Genomic DNA, 17,394 nt, shown 5'->3' with positions numbered 1-17,394 from the left:
ACGGACAGGCAAACCTGCAAAAATGCTCAACCCTTTCTCGCATTCGAAAAGGCACCCTCAACATAACCTCTCGAAATACTCAGCTTTATTTCCCCCCGATAATACCTCAGCAAATAAGCCACACCAAGAACAAGAGTATCTCATATCATCAGGGTCGAAAGCAAGAGTATCCCATATCATGCTTTCTCCCTGTCTTTGTCTTTGTCCTTGTCCACACCTGCAGGACAAGGAGAAAGAGAGCAGTCAGTCGGAACCTGAAATCAAACCTCCAATTTGGAACTGACTGCCTGGAGCCTTTGCCTGGTTGCTTACTTAGCATTGCTCTCGAGTACTCATCCTCAACTGCTGTCAAGGTCACGAATTCCACCGGCAAATACCTCATGACAGTTGATCAGATATTGGCTCTTTACACTGAAGCTGCCAAGCGTGGATGAGTCACTATGAAGGAATGTTCTGAAGGACCATTTAAATGCAAAGGTTGCACACCACTCCTGCCATGCAAAAGATTGAAGCAGAAGGTTCAACGGTGAGCTGAAACAGATCACTACAGCACGACACCTTTCCATACCACATTCATTATTCCGTCAACAGCAAAAGTATCCCATATCATCAAGGTCGAACGTACTCTAGATTTGATGGACTTGTTTTGACCCTCAAATTTTTGAGTCGGCCTTATACTCTGAAGGGCACCAGAAAACCCTCCAGCACAGTTTAAGAATAAGCCTGTGGAAAGTTACTTCTTCAAAAGCAAAAGTATCTCATATCATCTCTTATCCATTTGCTTCTCCTTATCCTGGCAGTTGAATGAGAGACAAGGAGAATGAGAACAATCAACCGGAAGCCGACGTCAAACCTCTGATCCTGGGTTGCTTACTTGGAAGTTTGACTGCTTACCTTGTCTGTCACTTCTTTCGGCAGATCTCCTAGCTTGGCGACTTGGGGGACTCCTACTATAGGGTTTGTATCACACTTGACTAAGCCCGAAACTACAACTAAGCTTCAAGTGAAATTGATACATTACCTTGTGCGTCAACATCAGCTAAGTACACCATTCCCGGATGGAGGAAAGGTACTTCCAGAGAAGGGCAGATGAAGATCAGACCACACTTCGGTACTTAGAAGTTTCGTGATTACTCAAGGGATTGGATCTTGCAAGTCCCCAACCGAGGAGTTTCCCTCACTCGGGAACTTAGGGGAGCACTGTTTGTACCATACTTGACCAATCCTGAAACTACCGAGCACCGGCCAACGCTATACTGTCAAGGACCCAGAAGAGTTCCCCTCCGACCAGGAGGCCAATCACTACTCGACACGTGTCAAGATTAGAAGCCAATCAGAGCGCAGCACGTGTCGACATCAAGAACCAATCATAACATGACACATGTCAATGTGACAAAGCTACAAGTTTTTCTATAAATAGGGGTCATTCCCCCACAATATTGCCTAATGCCATTTGTGTTAAATCATTCACAAGAACTCACTAAATTGAGAGCTTGATCCTTTGTACTTGTGTAAGCCCTTCACTACTAATAAGAACTCCTCTACTCCGTGGACGTAGCCAATCTGGGTGAACCACGTACATCCTGTGTTTGCTTCTCTGTCTCTATTCATTTACGTACTTATCCTCACTAGTGACCGAAGCAACCAAGCGAAGGTCACAAAACCTGACACTTTCTGTTGTACCAAAGTCTTCGCTGATTTTGTGCATCAACACACACTATTGGAGCAACAGTATGTGCCCTAGAAAACACAAAAAACCCTTCCCCTTGAATTGTCTCGAAACATTTAGCACATTTATTAGCACTTCCAGCACAGAATTAAACCCCATGCTACTAGAAAATTTTATTTTGCCGACAAATTCTAAGCTAACAAAGCCAAATTTTGTCGGCACAAAACTCCTCTTCCGACAAAATTTTTAATTTATCGGCTGAATACTCACGCTGAACCAATTAATGAGGTCAGTTTTAGCTGACGAAAATTCTCGTGTTACCCTACAATTTGTAGGCGAATTATTTTGTCTTTAGAGCTTCTAAAATAAGGAGAAAATTTATATTGTGACGTGGTACACCATGTGTTTTTATATAAGTTATGGAAATTTTTTTTTTTAAGTTATTAACTTTTTAACACACATATCCCACAATTTGTATAGTGACACGTGATGTATCATCTCATGTTCCGGTCACACTGAATAACCTCTCTAAGAGCAGTTCCAGCGTGGGAGCCCTTCCCCCAAGCAATTCACTATTCAATCCACCTAGTGAACATTAACTGCCCTTAATGAACAATAACTGCCTTTTGCATTTCCAGTGTGGAAGCCCTCCCCCTGGCAATAGGCAATAAAATAATAGTATATTTTTATTTATAAAATAATACAAAATAATTTTATTTGTAATTTCGGATAAGATTTTTAATCGTTCTCGTTGCGCCACGTGTCATAATTCGAAAAATACAATTATTGGTGATAAATTTCCGATAAAATTTTTAATCGTTCTCGTTGCGCCACGTGTCATTATTCGAAAATACAATTATTGGTGATGGATTTCCGATAAGATTATTAACCAATCACGTCGCGCCACGTGTCATAATCTGTTTACAATCTTTGATGATAGATTTCTATCAGATTTTTAACGAATGACGGCATGCCACGTGGCATTATCTACAACATAATCCTTTCAAAATCCTCCATATAATCCACCATCCATCCTCACAAATCTCACACCAATTTTCTCAAGATCTCTATCATTATTCATAGTTTCTGCTTCCTTATTCACTTAAATTATTCATAGTTTTTGCTTCTTTCTTATAATGTCTTCTTCTTCCTCAAGGATGATGTGGGAAATCGATGAGCAAGAGGAGGAATTGTTTAACCAATTAGAAGGAATGTTCAAACGCCAGGCGGCCCAAAATGAGAGGGAAGAGGATGAAGAGCGTAGACGAAGAGACGACGAATCAAGAATGGCAAGAGCCTCACATTCCCGTCGAGTCATCCAAGTTGTGGCTCAGATCTGCAGGCCCAGCCGTGCTGTAAACATTGATAGAGACAGGCAACGACGAGGTGAGTATCTCTAGGACGATTATTTTAAATTTTAAAACTATTTTTTCTTTATTTATTTATAAAGCAGAATAATATCAACCGTCGATCTCAGATCCAATGGTTGATATTAAATATGTTATTTTTATTTTTATTACCGTTGCAAATCGAACGGCCCATTTTAAAGAGCCGTTGAGATTGAACGGACCGTGGGAAACCACGTGGCTTCCCAACGGTAACTGAGACAGATTGCGACACGGGCTACTGGGGTCTGAAATCTGTCGGTTGACGCGCCCCCATGCGCGGGTGAGGCGCACGCGCCTAACAGAAAAAAATTTAAAAAAGGAACTGATGCCAGCCTGGCGTCAAGTCCACCTCGAACTCGAGGGCTAGCGATTCCTCACAGCCTCTTGCTCGGGCCTGGCCTGTCCATCGGGCTCCCACACTCTGGAGCACTTCACTTGGGCTCTACGGCCTTGTTCACCAGCCTTTCCCCCGAGCACCAGCCAACGCTGGAACTGCTCTAAATGGGAGCGGTCTTATTTCATACCAAAATAAAAGATTCCATCGCCTTTTTGTTCAATGTTCTCTCCTCTCTCTCCTCTATCTCTCTCTCTCTCTCTCTCTCTCTCTCAAACGCATCGTAGCATTCCCGTGATGTTCAGTCGCTCACATCCCACATCGATTCAATTTTTATTCTCAAGTTCCTAACCCAAACCTAATTCCTAACGCCCAAATCGATTCAATTTCAATTTCAAATCTATTCAGTCGCTCACACCCCAAATCGATTCACTTTCTCTATGATTGGTTGTGCCTTTTGTTTCTCTCTCTGAGCTTTGACCGACTATCTATCTCTAAGCTCTACTCTCTCTCCCTCTCCCAAGCTCATTCATGCCAGATTCGCTTCCGCTCAATATCTTTATTGGATTTTGGCTTTGGGTTTTGAGTTTCTCTTTAATCTCTTTCAACTGACTCTTAAATTTTGTGGTGTTGTTAGGTTATCTTCTGGTCAAAAGGAATATAGATTGAGCTTTTCTGTGAAGCAAATTTGGTATGTTAGAGTCTGTATAGCTATTTTTAGGTATTTAAAATATTGTTTGATAGGATTGTTTTAAAAAAATTGGACTCAAAATTAATTTAAGAATAAGTTTATTTTTTTTTTAATTTTGAACAAACTCTACTATAATTTTTAAATTTAAAGCTCACACTTTCTCTCTTCCTTTTCCTCTCACTCACACCTATTCTGTTTTCATTTATCTCAATCATTTCTCTCTCTTCTACACTTTTCTCTCTCCTTCGATCCATTTTCTATATATTTTTCTCTCTTCTTCTCTTTCTCTCCTCGGATTCACTTTCTTATTTCTTTCTCCTCTCTCCTTTTGTCTCTCCACTTCCTCTCTACCTCTCTCCTCTTTCTATCTGTTGAATTTAAAAGTTTAGAAGTCCCACTATAGAATGAGTGTTTTTTTTTCTTCAAAAATAATTGTGAATTTCATATTAAACAAGTTTATAAATTTAAAAAAAAAAAATTTATTCTTAAAAGATGTTCTTAAGAATTTTTTTTTTTAAAAATAATGAATTTTTTAAATATTTTTCTTGAGAATTAGGGTTGGATAAGTTAAAATCCAGATCCAAAATCCCCAATCTGAATAGGAATTGGATGTGATGGTTTCCTTGGAGGCTGGAGGTCCTGATTGAATTTCCGATACTTGTGTTTGTTTCAACTCTACTGAGAAACAGAGAGAAACCAGATAAGTAAGATTCGAGCTTGGACTTCGCTCTTCTCCGAGCGACGATTCTGCGGCAAACCAAACTGTGAGGGAATATTCGAGCACGAATTTTCAGGTTTGATCTATAATCTCCCTCCAAATGTTATTAATCTTTCAACCTGTTATTTGATCTTTTCTCTCTATCAAACTCTCATTTGATCTTGAAGATAAGATTCTATTTAACTTAGGGTTCGAGATCATTAGCAAGATTGTTAGGAATTGTTATTTGTAATCGTAGTTTCGAATCGTAATAAACCAATGAATTAACTAAGAACTTTACTTAAAAATCAGAGTAACTTCAGTTTAAGCTTTTACTCATTTCCCTTTCTCAGTTAATTCATTGGTTCCTTCTGTGAGTATCTGATTTGATTCAAGGCAGCCCCTTTAGCTATGCAAAGATATGCATTCAGTGGAAAATTCAAAGCCTTCAGATTTTGCTATATTTCTTTTGTTTGGCACATAATAGAACTCTGTCACTAGTTGGATTTCTCACACAGCCTTATCATATATGTCACATAACATGGTTCTTCTTTTTTTTTTTTTTTTCATTCTACCATTGAATTTTTCCTTTCGAAAAATTGCAGAGCTCCTTATATGGGAATTATGTTAAATGGCTCTATAAGTATACTCTCCTCTTCTTTTACGCTTCTCTTTGTGTTCTTTTGGATGTTGGCAAAATATGCCAGAGATAATCCTAAATTGGCAAACAAGAAATTGAAGTATATAAAAAATTGCACAGAGATTATAGGTTGCGCCATAAGAAGAGAAACTGAAGGTGATTTAGGTCGTTAGGGAGAAGGGAGAGGGTAATCAAACTAATTAGCAAAAGGTTGTAATCTGAATTTCTTTCACTATCCAAACACTTCATAACAAAACCCATATAATAAATAGCGCCCCAAAATTCTAATTATTAGAAGAAAAAAAAAACCCAATCTCATATACAAGTTTCCAACAACCAATAACCATGATAAACCAATTAATTATGCTAATAAAAGAAATATGAGAGATTACCAATTATTATAGGAATTACCATGAGAATTAAGTTGATCCCAAATGCATCGGTACAGTTGGCTCGACTTCCATGCGAAATGGGGATAGGAACCTAGGGAAGGAAGAAGTTAAAAAGAGAAGGGAGCTTGTTAAAATACCATTTTGCCCTTACTCAATAGTGGCACGAGATAGGGTTATTTAGGGCATTTGGATAACTATTAGACTGTAACCGCTTGAACGACGCTGTATCTCATACTTCAAAGTTCAAATATAAAAGGCAACCTTCCCTCCATTTCTCAAACCCAAAAAGAAATTGGAGAAGTAAACGCTGCAGCTCGGAGCTCTTTGCTCTCCTCCGATGAACAGAAGTGCGTGGGACGATTCTAGATCGAACTTTCAAATTTGACTATAATCACCTTCAAATTTTATGAGTATTTCAATAGTAGTTTATAGCTTTTCCTCCACCAATTATCAAAATCAGAGAAGTAAACGCTACAGCTCGGAACTCTCTGCTCTCCTCCGACAAATAGAATTGTGAAGGACGATTTGGATCCAGTAGAGCGTGACATGAAGACGGAAGCGGTGTTTTGTCCAATTGACAAAACATAAATTTTCGTTTGCAGAAAGATTGACGTGAAGGTAAATGTTAAAAAAAAAAAATTCTTGATTTTTTTTTTAAAAGGGGACAACTTGTGGCAAGTCACGGTTATCCACCTTTTCGGGGGTCGGGAAGACTCACAGAGCCATTTCAGCCTCCTTCTGACCACAAGTCTGGCTTTTATACCAGCAGCGGGTTTCGAACCTAAGACCTCCAGTTTTTAATGGCTTTTGCATCAGCAGCAGGTTTCGAACTCAAAACCTCAAGTTTTTAATTTGAAGGAAACCTCACAATCCGACATTTTATCACCCGGCCACTAACTCGTGGTTTTGTCTTGATTTTATTAAAATTTTACTTTGTTTTTTAAACGTTTTTAATAATCTAATTTTTGTTTTCTTATCAAGCCATCAAAATACCAAAGGGAATACAAACTCCTAGGTTAGTTAAATTACTTTCTTTTTTTTTTGTATTTTTTTCTTTTTGTTTTGTAAATTTTATTTAGTTTGTTTATCTATTTATATATTTTAGTAGTTTAACTTATTGTTATTAATGAGTTAATAGGAAAATGAGCTTTTGGATTTGTCGTGGCTTGTACTCACATCTTGAATGACAACAATTATGTTGTGAAATGGGTACTATACGGGTAGGACAATCTTCCATTTCAGAAGGTGCATAGGTAAAAAAATTATAATATTTTATTATGGATTTTTCTCTTCAATGGTCCTTGAAATTTACTTATCCCATTAAGATGATTCTTAAAATTGAAAATCGATTAATGTTATAATTTCGTAAAAAATTCTGTTATGGGTTGATGTGACATATAAACGGATTCCACATAGTTAATTAAATATTATTATGTAAATTAAAAATATTTAAATAGTAAAAAAACATATTCTATTTTTTATAATTATGAACTTTAAAAATAAAAAGAAAAGGAAAAAACAGAAGATGAGTGAACACTATTCATCATCTTCTTCCCATGAATTTGGGGCAATGGGGCAATGGAGTCCAAGATATTACACACTACTGACTGCTTTCCCGTTCTTTCTCCCTCAGCGTCCCTCCTTCCTTATTTTTGTTCAACAGCCACAAACTCTCTACTTCTTCTTCACTCTTCAAATTGAACCTCTCGTCAAAACTCAGGTGCCAAAAAAGCGTGGCAGTTTCTCTTCAAATTGAACCTCACGAAAATGCTGAATTTTGCTGCCGCTTTCTTGCCTTTGGAGATCCAATTCCTAGGCTCACCACCTTCGTCTTCTTCTTCACCCAAGGCTTCATCAAGACTGGATTCCAATTTCGAATTGCGTATCAGGCTGATCACATTATCAAAACCGGATGCCCAAGGCTTCATAAGATCGAACTCCGACTTCGAATCCAGTGACTCCAAATTCACGGTAAGAAGATGATGAACAATGTTCAATCATCTCCATTTTCTTTTCAAAGTTTTTAATTATAAAAATATAAAAATTGTTTTTTATTGTTTAAATATATTTAATTCACATAATAATATTTAATTAAATGTGTGGAATCTATTTATGTGTCACATCAGCACATAACAGAATTTTTGATGCAATTATAATGTAAGGACTACATTGATTTGCTACACTTATTTTCAAGGACTACATTGATTGATTTTCAATTTCAAAGATCATCGTGATGAGATAGGCAAATTTCAGAAACCATTTGTAAGGAAAACCCATATTAAAATATTATAAATTTTTTTACCTCTGCAGCTTCTGAAATGAAAGATTGTCATGTCCGAATCGTACCCATTTCTCAGCATAATTGTTGCCGCTCAAGATATGAGTACAAGCCACAACAAATCCAAAAGCTCATTTTCATATTAACTCATAAATAACAATAAGTTAAACTACTAAAATATATAAATAGATAAGCAAACCAAATAAAATTTACAAAATAGAAAGAAAAAAATACAAAAAAATCAAGTAATTTAACTAACCTAAGAGTTTGCCGTGTATGTATTCACTTTGTATTTTGATGGCTTGATAAGAAAACAAAAAATTAAATTATTAAAAACATTAAAAGTTTAAAATATAAAGTAAAACCTTAATAAAATTAAGACAAAAAATAAATTAAAACATTTATCTTTCAGCCAATCTTTTTGCAAACAAAAATTTCTATTTTGTCAATCGGACAAAACACCGCTTCCGTCTCCATGTCACACTCTACTGCATCCAAATCGTCGCTCACAGTTCTGTTTGTCAGAGGAGAGCAAAGAGCTTCGAGCTGCAACGTTTACTTCTCTGATTTAGAGAATTGGTGGAGTAAAAGTTATAAACTATTATTGAAATACTCATAAAATTTGAAGGCGATAATAGTCAAACCTGAAAGTCCGATCTAGAATCATCCCTCTCATTCTGTTTGTTAGAGGAAAGCAGAGAGCTCTTAGCTATTGTGTATACTTACCGATTTCTTTCTGGGTTTGAGAAATGGAAGGAAAGTTGCCTCTTATATTTGAACTTTGAAGTATGAGATACGGCGTCGTTCGGGTGGTTATAGTTTGATAATTATCTAAATGACCCTATCCTGTGCTATTATGGAGTAGGGGCAAAATGATACTTTAACAAGCTCCCATCTCTTCTTAACTTCTCCCTTCCCTGGGTTCCCGTCCCCATTTCGCATGTAAGCCGAGCTGACTGTACCGATAGATTTGAGAACGACTTAGTTCTCATGGTGTGGTAATTCCTATATTAATTGGTAATATCTCTCATATTTTTTTATTAGCGTAATCAATTGGTTTATCATGGTTGTTGGAAACTTGTATATGAGATTGGTGTTTTTTTTTCTAATAATTCTGAGAATTTTGGGGTGCTATTTACTATATGGGTTTTGTTATGAAGAGTTTGGATAGGAAAAGAAATTCAGATTACAGCCTTTTGCTAATTAGTTTGATACCTCTTCTAAGTTCAAGCCTTTTTGTTTTCCAGTGCCAATCTTGATGTTTTGGAGATTGACATTATGATCACTTTTGTTTTCATATGTGTGTGTGTGCAGTGTGTGTAAATTTTTTGGAATTATAAGTGGAGCAAATTACCTGAAATGATTTACTCAGTTATATCTGCAGGATTATTATTTTGAGATATAAGAGTGGTCGCGATTGCAAATGATTTTCATGTGCACTTCTTTATGATGAGTCATCCATTACGGAGATTCATTTATCAGTACCGCTTCTCCCTATTATGGATGGTTGTTTAATAGTGTCTCCATTCTTTCCTTTAATGGTTTGATATCATTTTACAATCAACACATCCTTCAGTTTCCAATCAGGGACAAAAGTTATCGGTCTTGTATTCAAGTTTTTAATCCCCTTTCAATCACTGTAGGTATTCTTACACAAATGATCTAACCTAATTTAGTTCATTTCCTCCATTTTTACTCCCTTCCCTTCTCCCTAACATCCTAAATCACCTTCAGTTTCTCTTCTTATGGCGCAACCTGTAATCTATGTGCAACTTTCAGCGGTTAATCCATTTTCTAGGTTCTGATGCTGAGAAGTGGAAGTTGAATTTTTGTGACAAAAAGCCCATTTGTTGTAAAATTCAACACTGACCCATTGGGGATGATATAAAGGGTATTCAGGGTTGACCCCGACTGATTTTGGAGGCGAGGCATCTGATTATTGATTTCTTAATCAGAAGGCAGCCAAATCCAGTTGGGTCCAGATATCTTATAAACCAATGTGATGATAAAATCAGGCCGGAAGAGGGTCAGTCCAAGTGAATCCATGCCCTTGGGGACCCAATGAGCCAGCATCAAGCAAGACATGCCAATTGTTCTTTTAAGCCGGTGCCAATGCCATCCATTGGTAAGAATAACCAGGCTCTCTTTCTCCCTAAATGTTGGGAGGTTGTGAAAGAGGATTTTATTAATTAGTTCTTCATTGTTTTGCTCATGGAAAGCTACCTCAAAGCATTACACTATCATGATATCTATTTGTGTTTATATATAATAGTTGTGTACATTTTCTAGTGTTATAAGTGGAGCGAATTATTTGAAATCATTTGCTCACTTATATTTGCAGGATATAATTTTGAGATACATAAGTGGTCTGGAAAGAGCTGGGAATCATATTTGTTCTGATCGCGAATAATGTTCAAGTGCAGTTCTTCATAATGAGCCATTATGGCCTGAAAACACTATCTTATCCGTATACAGACAGGTTAGCTTTTTGCTTAGACAGCTGGGAACCATATCCGTATATAGACACTATGAAATGCAAGATAGTTGCCAAGTCATGGCATCGATTAATCTCTGATGTTTGGTTGCAGAGATTTCGGTCGCAATCTCTTGTATAGGTCTTTACTACAGCACTCTGTGGCCGGCTAATGATGATACGTGTGTTCAACTCAATTACGTACACTTGCACCATAATTATAACTACTGGACCAAATTCTGGAATGATGGTATTCTAAAACCCAGTATAGTTCTAGGTCAGCCGCGCAACGTATCTGACTATTATCTTGACTGTTGTAATGGGATAATTCTGTTCTTCAACGTACGCACTAGTCAATTTTGTGTGTTCAACCCCATCACCAAACAACATATCTCCATACCTATAGCATGCGCACATGAGCGTGAGCATTTTTACGCTGCCTTGGCTTTTGACCCTATTGAATCCAACCACCACAGAATTGTTCGAATTGATTATTCCCCACAATCCAAATCCAGTGGTTCCAGAGTCCCAACGCCAACCCTAACCGTGATGACGGACATATTTTGCATTCTGGACAGTGTGTTTGTCGTGGGTTACAACTCGACCCCATGTTCATTGATGGGTTTAAAAGTTCCAAGGTTTGCAGGCATTTTGTATACTTGTGGGGGGGTGTTGTATGGCCTTGCTAGTTCACAGAAAGTTTTGTGTATTGACCTCAATACCATTAAAGCTCGAGCCTTTGAACGCCCTCGTGTTCTTGGGGACGATGATAAGACGGGTGCAACAATGGGATGTCTTGGGGTGTCAAATGATCTTGTTTGTTATGTAACCATGTGATGGTTCAAATACTTTTTGTTTTTGGTCTTATAATGATCGGCGTGAATCTGGTGACCAATGGACTCTCAAATATAGTGTTGTTAGGAATAGTTTGGTATGGGGGGCGGATACAATGTTTATACCCGGTGCAGATATAGTGTTTAAACTCTATGCAATAAGTCTGAATGCTCATGTCATCTTCTATGGCACTTTAGAATTGATCTTTATCTGGGACTTTGAAAGCCAGAAATGTAAACTGTTCAACAAGTCAAAGGTGAAGATGGCTCAAAACCTGGTTACGACTTTCCTTTCTTTACCCAACGTGCTTGCTTGATACCTTTTTACAGTTTGGGTGAGAGGAATATTGCCGGCTCTACTCCATTGTAAGTAGATTGTTTCCTTCTCTCTTTTATATTTCTTACATGTTATATAAGTACGTGTACAGTGATGTTAGTACTTTTTAAGGTTATTATCATTGTCGTTAAGAAAGCTTTTTCGCAACTGAACCCATATACTTGGATACTTGAACTTGTTAATACTATCGGTTTGTTTTCATATGAATTAATTTGGGATGCAAACACTTTTTCCGTTATTATTATAAATAAGGGAAAATCTCGTCTGAACTCACCAAAAAATACTCCAAATTTAAAGGAAAAGTTGACGGACCTAAGAAGAGAGAAATTACACACATTTTAAGGGCTTGAAACTTGATAGAAAGTTCAGCGGACAAATCGAAAACAAATGATAAATACAGGGGGAATAGCTATATTTTCCCCCATAATTTTAATAATGGATAATGGATAAGTTGCTGCTTAGATGAGTTTGGAGACTGTTGTTTCCAAAGAGTGTATGTTTTGGTTTTTTTCTAGAACTTACAAGATACCGAACCCAATGCGTACTGCAAAACACCCTAATTTGCAATGTGAAACATGGAGTCAGTCAAATTTTTTATTTAAGCTCACAACCTATATCTTGACAGTTGACATGATGAATCTTTTCGTAGTTAGCCTAAATATCTAAGCTATTTGTGATGCAAGTAACCTTGATATTCTTTGTTGTTTCACATGAAGCTTAATTTGTTGGTACATGTGCTCCTCAATATTTCATCTCATATTTTTCCTACTGAACAGATCAGGGAACCTTTTGAAGGGAGCAGAGATTTCGAGTGCGGAAGCATTACCATGTGAGTGTGATAATCTAAAAGATAGCTTTCAAGTTGTACGCGGTCATTCATATTGGAATAGGTTGTTCAAGAGGCGGTTTCTTTTTCCGAGTGAAATGCAGTTATGTGCTGGAATGGAGCTGCTGGATTAATGGTGATTTTCAGGCTATCCGATCACCAGGAATAAGATTTCTACTTTTCAGATTTGGTGGTTTCTTTAAATAAAAATTTAGATTGGATCAAATCAAAGTAATTTCAGAATTTCCAGAACATAATTCATTATTCATATAATTTACAAGTTTTTGAAAATTTTCAACCTTTTTAAGTATATAATGACAATTTTGAATTGAAAGTGCTTGATGTTACTGGGTTTTCCAGTTCAAGGTTGAGTATCACACATCACAGGCTTCGGTATCCCTATCTAAACAGGTCAGCTTTTAGCTTAGGCACCTCTCTTCTGTTTTTTCCTGCTCAACAAAGAATTTCCACTAGTCGTAATCGATAACTTAGGGTTCTTTGTACATTTTTGTTTGATCGACATAAGTTGGATTATTCTCGGAGGCGGTTCAAAGTCATACAAACAAGTGATTTACTGCTGTCTAAATGTGAATTTTTCATTGTGTTATGTCGCATTGCATCGATGTACGTGGATTGAATGCTTCTTTGAAAATGACCGTAAGGAAAACCATTTTGTTTTTATATCTATCTTCTGCTTTCTTTGTCGAACAAGTTCCTTCGGATAGTAACTAGGCTTCTTCCGCTCATCCGCTCATCATTTTAGAGCACTTCCACCGGAAGCAAAAGAGGCCAGCACCCAGTGGAAAAAATAGGCTGGGACTTGGCCAATCCACTCCAGACCGTGGAATAGATTGGCATCCAGCTCAAGCCAGTCTCCAGGCCAGCCTAAAATTGACCAAGGGACCGGCCCGTTTGCTTTTTTGCGCCTAGCGCGTGGCCTTCACGTGCCCGTGGGCGCGAGTAGGAGACAAGAAATCAGAGGCGGGGCCTGCTGACGGACGCACTCAAATGTCACTCAAGCTAGGCGATGTGGCCCACTCTACGCCGTTGGATTTCCAACGTCTAGTTTTTCTAGACCGTTGGATTTCCAACAGTAAAAAAAATTTGAATTTCATTTTTAAACTGGACCGTCCGATCACAGATCAACGGTCCACATTCCCCCCCCCCAAAAAAGGCCCAATGGTCAGAATTATGACTGTAGGCCACGTGGCAGCTCATGGGCTGTTGGATTTGAATATTTTTCAAATCCAACGGTCCAGATTAATTAACAACATTAAAATTTATTAAAAAATAATTACAAATTATGATTTTTTTTTAAATACAGAAAAATTTTAAAATTTTTAATTTTTTTTTCTATAAATACCTAACCCTCATCTTCCATCTTACACCACATTTCAATAGTTTCTACACTTTCTACATTTCAATATTTTGTACATTTTGAGAGAAAAAAATGACTTCCTGGAAGCTCACTGAAGATGTTACGTTGTGTGAATGTTGGGTTCACACTACTCATGACCCAATTACGGGTAATGAGATGGATAAGCGAGAAATGTGGAGTAAAATTATGAAAGTGTTTTGTGATGTACATGAAAAAGACGCCAGAACTAGTCAAGGTCTTCAAGGTTGTTGGAAAAACTCAACGCATCCTTTACTTGTTGGAAAAACGTCATCTCTCATGCTTCTGGTAATCTGCGTAGTGAGACAAGTTTAGCGGATCATGTGACAATATTTTTATTTCTTTATATGCATTCCACCCGCATCAATATTTTAATTTATTTAATTTCTTATGTAATTTTTATGCATTCCACCCGCATTAATATTTTAATTTATTTATTTGTGTTACACCCGCATTTTTTAATACTATCTTATCCCGCATTTTTATGGACACTACAAGCACAAACATTCTACAATGCAAAGAACTAGAAAAAATCATTCAACAAATGGGAATGTTGGCAAATTGTCAAAGATTGCCCTAGATACAAAATTGTGGCAACCGGTCCAGAAGTTGTCATGCACGGCATGGGTCTACACAGTTTGCTAGAAGTAGACACGGCTGAACAAGAAGTCGACGCATTTGAAGACACAGAAGGGATGCCTGAACAAGTGCCGAAGACCCAATCGACTCGTCAGTCCCTCAGGCCTCAAGGTAAAAAGGCATCAAAGAAAAAAGGTAGTTCTTCCAAAAATGACTACACTAAATATATGGAGGAACTTGCTTGCCAAGGTGAACTGAACATGGCGTGGGAAAAGGCTAGAGATGAGGAAAAAACTACTGCTATGGCAGCAATAATAGCAACTACTGAGGCCTGTGATGCGTCGGCTGAGAGACAAAGAGAAATAGTTAATCAAGAGAACGAGATGATTAGAGAAGCACTTCATTGAGAAGAAATGATGGCTCAAGCAGATCGTGACACTATGAACAAGTCTCTAGTAGGACTGTTTCCGAATTCAAAATATTTTTGGACAGCGGAAAAAAAAGAGGTCGTGTGAATGAGGCGTGCAAGAGATGCCGAAACGAGTCGAGGGGGTTCTAGCTACATAAATCATAGCAACGAAGATCATAGCACCACATATCCTAGCTCCACAGACTTTGTATAATTTCGTATTTATTTGTAGTACTTTATTTAATTTGCTATTTATTTTTAGAACTTTATTTAATTTGTTTCCGTTAGATATGCTGTTAAGTAATGACGTGGTAAATAGAAAACCAACATGTTTTGATGACATGGCATATAAAAACAATTAAATATTAAAAAATTAATTTGAAAACAAAACTAAATTAAAACAAAGTGGGTCCCACCCACTTTCTTTCTTCAGGGTTTATTGTCGAAGGGCAATCTGCTTATGCCCAACATCTTCATGTAGCTTTTCCATTCCGTCGATGCGCAACCTACCCATTCCTGGAAACCCACTTCCTTTAGGCCTCACTCGTGGGTTCCTGGAAATCCACTTCCTTTGTGCCTCACTCGTGGCACTAGGCTCTCTAGGTAGTGCGTTATGGCCTCCAGTACCTTCTTTCACTGTCGCCAATGGCTTCACTCTCCAGCGAGTTCTCACCCTACCAGCAGTAGCAGGACGATGACCAACAGTGGTAGGGTGATACTGCCTTGGGCAGATCCGGGATTCAAAAATTTTGAATTTTGAATATTATAAGAAAGGCTAATAATGGAAGGTACCCGATTAAAAGAGCCAAGATCCGAAACCTAAGTTGCAAAGGTTCTAAGGTAGTGGTGGATCTAAGAAATAATAATAGGGGGTCAGTAAGAATAACGCGTGTAACGCGCAAATTTTTTATTACAAGAAATAACATGCATGCAAAGGGCAGCACCCAAGGTATCCATGGACATTCATCGAGTCTTGGTGGCTTAAAGTCGGTTAGAGGGCATGTATGAAGCCAACTCTAATCTTCAAAAGGGCAGCACCCAAGGTATCCATGGATATTCATTGAAGTTCGGAGGGTCAACACCCAAAGTATTTATGGACGTTCATCGAAGTTCGGGGGGTCAGCTGGCCCCCTGCCCCTCAATGATAGAGATCCCAATCAGATCTCACCCCACCAAATCCTAAGGATACGGAGATCCGGACCGTTGAAATTTGATCTAATAGCTACAAACAGGGGGTCCTTCTAAAAGTGATAATAATTGTAGTTGTTTGATCAAATTTCAACTGTCCGAACCTCCTGATCCTTAGGACTTGGTGGGGGAGATCCGGCTGGGATCTCTGTCCGCCTCTCAATGCATTCGCCATTGTTCCAGGGCAATTGGGAATTGAAAGGATTTAGTTCGACATGTTTGTGTGAAATTGAATGCTAAATTTTGCTACTTTTTTGGCTTATTATATCAATTTCATCATCACCAAACTTTCTAAATTCAAAGACAAAAATAGTCACTTTTACAACAGCTACCATTACATTACAAAAATACAATCCCAAATCAAATGTTAGAAAACCCTAATTCAGAATTTTTGGGCAAAATCCAATGTCTTCTTCTCAGTTCACAAAACCCTTGAAAGAACAAATTTAACAACCAGAACCCCAAAATTTGGGCACAAATCAGATAAAAAAAACCCACCATTTGCAAGCTTTAAGCTTTAAAACCCAGCAACCAGATGACCATGATTTTAGGCGGAGGTCGCCGACATTGAGGAGGAGGTGGGAGCTGGAGGGATTCGTGGAGAAGATATAGTGGCAGAGAGGGAGGGCTCAGTAGAGAGGATATCATGGCAGAGAGGGATTCATTGTCGCCGCCGTTGATGCATCTTCTCCGAAGAGGTAGGGTGGTTTGAAAAATCGGCCCTTGATTTTTTTTCATTTTTAAGTTTTAAATAAAATATTATTTGTTTGGCCATGTGTCAGAAGTTGTCAACCACGTCAACAAGAATATAAAACACATTATTACCATGTCATCACTTAATGGTTAATTTAACAAATTTGCTAACGATTGTATAAAACTAAAATGAAATAATAAGTAATGTATGAGATTGAAATGTTTTAAAGATGATGTATGATGTTGTAATTACACTCAAACTTGAGGTGGTAAAATGTAATTTATCCTTATAAATTTATTTGTTAATTCCAAGGGAATGGTTTGGGACTAATGGGCCCCCATGTGGTCTCTTGGACCAATGGTGAGGACTGAATATAAGATTAGGGGAGGACCCCTTCTACATTATAAGAAGAAGAATAAGTCACAGAATTTGGGTCCCCGCATAAACGACACACATGGCTATCTGTCCCCCCACACGTGTGCCAGGTTTTATTGCCTTCACGCCTCAACGACTTGACTCAGCCACTGGCCATAGCACCCAGCTCACAAACATCAACCTTAATTAGCTAGA

The 17,394-nt window shown here is 37.9% G+C and overlaps 1 pseudogene; it reads left to right on the top strand.

The window, feature by feature from the left end:
* The first annotated feature begins 3,638 nt into the window (after positions 1 to 3,638).
* LOC126603920 (uncharacterized) overlaps positions 3,639 to 17,394 on the top strand; it is a 43,063-nt pseudogene continuing 29,307 nt past the window's right edge.

The sequence above is a fragment of the Malus sylvestris genome, chromosome 15, assembly GCF_916048215.2.
Source record: "Malus sylvestris chromosome 15, drMalSylv7.2, whole genome shotgun sequence".
Lineage (NCBI taxonomy): Eukaryota > Viridiplantae > Streptophyta > Magnoliopsida > Rosales > Rosaceae > Malus > Malus sylvestris.
The sequence above is the reverse complement of the archived record's forward strand: the minus strand, read 5'-3'. Positions and strand labels throughout refer to the sequence as shown.